Here is a 3,560-nt window from a genome sequence, read left to right on the forward strand (position 1 = left end):
AGGATGGTCTCGATCTCCTGACCTTGTGATCCGCCCGTCTCGGCCTCCCAAAGTGCTGGGATTACAGGCTTGAGCCACCGCGCCCGGCCAAATTTCTGTATTTTTTGTAGAGACAGGGTTTCACTATGTTGGCGAGGCTGGTCTCGAACTCCTGACCGTAGGTCATCTGCCTGCCTCAGCCTCCCAGAGTGCTGGGATTACAGGTGCAAGCCACTGCACCTGGCCAACAGGCTACTTTTATTACATAGTAAAGTGAATACCAGAACTACAAAGGCAGGAGGTGTAAGTTTGACTTTTTATTGGGAAGGGAGGTTGTTGAGTTAAAAGAGCAGCAAATGAAGCAAGAGTAAGGAGACTCCTTGTCACCACAGATAGACATGAGCCTGTAAGATGTGACATAGAAGGCGTTTCAATTTGTGACCCCAGCCCAGAGATGACAAGTGCTTTTCCATTCAATCTAATACATCTGATTCCTACTAAGAAGGAATACGGGCCGGGCGCAATGGCTCATGCCTGTAATCCCAGCACTTTGGGAAGTCGAGGCGGGTGGATCACGAGGTCAAATTGAGACCATCCTGGCTAATATGGTGAAACCCCGTCTCTCATAAAAATACAAAAATTAGCCGGGCATGATGGTGGGTACCTGTAGTCCAAGCTACACGGGAGGCTGAGGCAGGAGAATCACTTGAACCCGGCAGGTGGAGGTTGCAGTGAGCCGAGATGGCGCCACTGCACTCCAGCCTGGGCAACAGTGAGACTCCGTCTCAAAAAGTAATAACAATAATAATAAAATAAAAAATAAACTAAATAGTGATGTGGAACACTCTTTTAATTGTCATTCACCACATTTTCATATCTTTATAGTAATGCAAAACACAGTCACTTGCAGAACTGGTTCCGATTACTTAAATAACAGGTATAATATTAGTCCTCTATGTAATTGTTTGGAAGTTACTTATGTTTACATGAAATGAAACTATTAGGCCAGGCACGCTGGCTCATGCCTGTAATCCCAGAACTTGTGGAGGCTAAGGTAGGCGGATCACCTGAGGTTGGGAGTTTGAGACCAGCCTGACAAACACGGGGAAGCCCTGTCTCCACTAAAAATACAAAATTGGCCAGGCATGGTGGTGCATGCTTGTAATCACAGTTACTCAGGAGGCTAAGGGAGGAGAATTGCTTGAACCCAGGAGGTGGAGGTTGCAGTGAGCCAAGATTGTGCCATTGCACTCCAGCCTGGGCAACAAGAGGGAAATGCCATCTCAAAAAAAAAAAAAAAAGAAAAGAAACAAAACGAGACTATTCAGCTGGGCATGGTGGCTCACACCTGTAATCCCAGCACTTTGGGAGGCTGAGGCAGGTGGACCAGCTGAGGTCAAGAGTTCGAGACTAGCTTGGCCAACATGGCGAAACCCTGTCTCTACTAAAACTACAAAAATTAGCCAGGTGTGGTGGTGGGCGCCTGTAATCCCAGCTACTCGGGAGGCTGAGGCAGAAGAATCGCTTGAACCTGGGTGGCAGAGGTTGCAATGAGCCAAGATAGCGCCACTGCACTCCAGCCTGGGGGACAGAGTGAGACTCTGTCTCCAAAAAAAAAAAAAAAAGCCGGGCATGGTGGCAGGTGCCTGTAATCCTAGCTAGTCGGGAGGCTGAGGCAGGAGAATCACTTAAACCCGGGAGGTAGAGGTTGCAGTGAGCTGAGATAGCACCACTGCATTCCAACCTGGGTGACAGGGTGAGACTCCGTCTCAAAAAAAACGAAAATCTTTAAATCTACCTATGACCTGGAAGCCCCCTCCCTTCAAGTTGTCCCTCCTTTCCTGATCAAACCAATGTACATCTGATAGGTATTGACGGATGTATTGTGTCTCCCTAAAAAGTATAAAAGCAACATGTGACCACATTGGGCACATGTTGCCAGGACCTCCTGAGGCTGTGTCATGGGCACGTCCTAAACCTTGGCAAAATAACCTTTCTAAACTTATTGACCGCGAAAGAACTCATCCCTGGAACCAAAACCTGCCTGTTCCCCAAAAACTATTGAAATAAAAAATAAATAAATTGGCCGGGCGTGGTAGCTCACACCTGTAATCCCAGAACTTTGGGAGGCTGAGGTGGGCAGATGACTTGAGGTCAGGAGTTTGAGACCAGCCTGACCAACGTGGCAAAACCACGTCTCTACTGAAAATACAAAACAGCCAGACGCGGTGGGGCGTGCCTGTAGTCCCAGCTCCTTGGGAGACTGAGGCAGGAGAATGGCTTGAACCCAGGAGGTGGAGGTTGTGGTGAGCTGAGATCAGGCCACTGCACTGCAGCCTGGGCCACAGAACAAAACTTCGTCTCAAATAAATAAATAAATAGATTGATTGAGGCCTGTCTCGGATACTTTTTCTTCATAGCTCTCACCAACTAAACAACTCATGAAAATGAAGCAGTTGGCCAGGCACAGTGGCTCACACCTGCAATCCCAGCACTTTGCGAGGCCAAGGAAAGTGGATTACCTGAGCCCAGGGGTTCAAGAGCAGCTGGGTGACGTGGTGAAACCCCATCTCTAGTAAAAATACAAAAAATTAGCTGGATGTGGTGGTGTGCGCTTGTAGTCCCAGCTACTTGTGTGGCTGAGACAAGAGAATCGCTTGAACCCGGGAGGCGGAGGCTGCAGAACTAAGCAGTCCACGGACACCAAAAACATGTACCTGGGTCTTTGGGCGACTTGGTGGGGAGTGGCATCCCGTGAGCACTGGATGAGGAATCTTACTTCGGGAATTCTTGCTGAGAAAAGTGTGTCAGCAAGGCAGCCCAGCAGAAAGGAATTCATTCACTGGCTCAGGTTGTCTTAGATAATAGGGTAGCCTTAGATTACATCTTAGCTGAGCAGGGAGGAACGTATAAGGTTGCAAATCCCACATCCTGTACTTACACAAATATATCTGCAAATATTAAAAACTCATCTAGGCGAAATTAGAGAACAGGTCACTTGGTTAAGGCAGGTTTCCCTGTCACTGAGGACTGTTTTCCTTCCTTGTTTTCTTAGATTTCTTATTTTTGTTTTTTTTTGTTTTTTTTTTTTTTGAGATAGAGTCTCTCTCTGTCACCCAGGCTGGAGTGCAGTGGTACGATCTCAGCTCACTACAAGCTCCGTCTCCCGGGTTCACACCATTCTCCTGCCTAGGCGCCCACCACCACGCCCGGCTAATTTTTGAATTTTTAGTAGACAGGGTTTCACCATATTAGCCAGGATGGTCTCGATCTCCTGACCTCGTGATCTGCCCGCCTCAGCCTCCCAAAGTGCTGGGATTACAGGCATGAGTCACCGCGCCTGGCTGGTTTTTTTTTTTTTTGGAGATGGAGTCTTGCTCACTGTTGCCCAGGCTGGAGTGCAGTGGTGTGGTCTCAGCTGACTGCAACCTCTGCCTCCCAGCTTCAAGCAATTCCGCCTCAGCCTCTGGAGTATCTGGGACTACAGGTGTGTGCCCCATTAACTTTTGTATTTTTTTTTTGAGATGGAGTCTTGCTCACTGTTGCCCAGGCTGGAGTGCAGTGGTGTGGTCTCAGCTCAC

General features: G+C 48.3%; 1 protein-coding gene across 1 annotated transcript in view; it reads right to left on the reverse strand.

Moving 5' to 3' along the window:
* The window catches only part of PDE6G (phosphodiesterase 6G, cGMP-specific, rod, gamma), a 17,086-nt gene extending 14,259 nt beyond the window's left edge, over window positions 1–2,827 (reverse strand). The window contains exon 1 of the mRNA XM_011993945.1: window positions 2,759–2,827. The gene's annotated coding sequence lies outside the window, so the exon portion shown is untranslated. The remainder of the gene's footprint in view (window positions 1–2,758) is intronic.
* Window positions 2,828–3,560: the final 733 nt, after the last annotated feature.

Source organism: Mandrillus leucophaeus, unplaced genomic scaffold, assembly GCF_000951045.1.
Source record: "Mandrillus leucophaeus isolate KB7577 unplaced genomic scaffold, Mleu.le_1.0 Scaffold1, whole genome shotgun sequence".
In the NCBI taxonomy this organism is placed as follows: Eukaryota; Metazoa; Chordata; class Mammalia; order Primates; family Cercopithecidae; genus Mandrillus; species Mandrillus leucophaeus.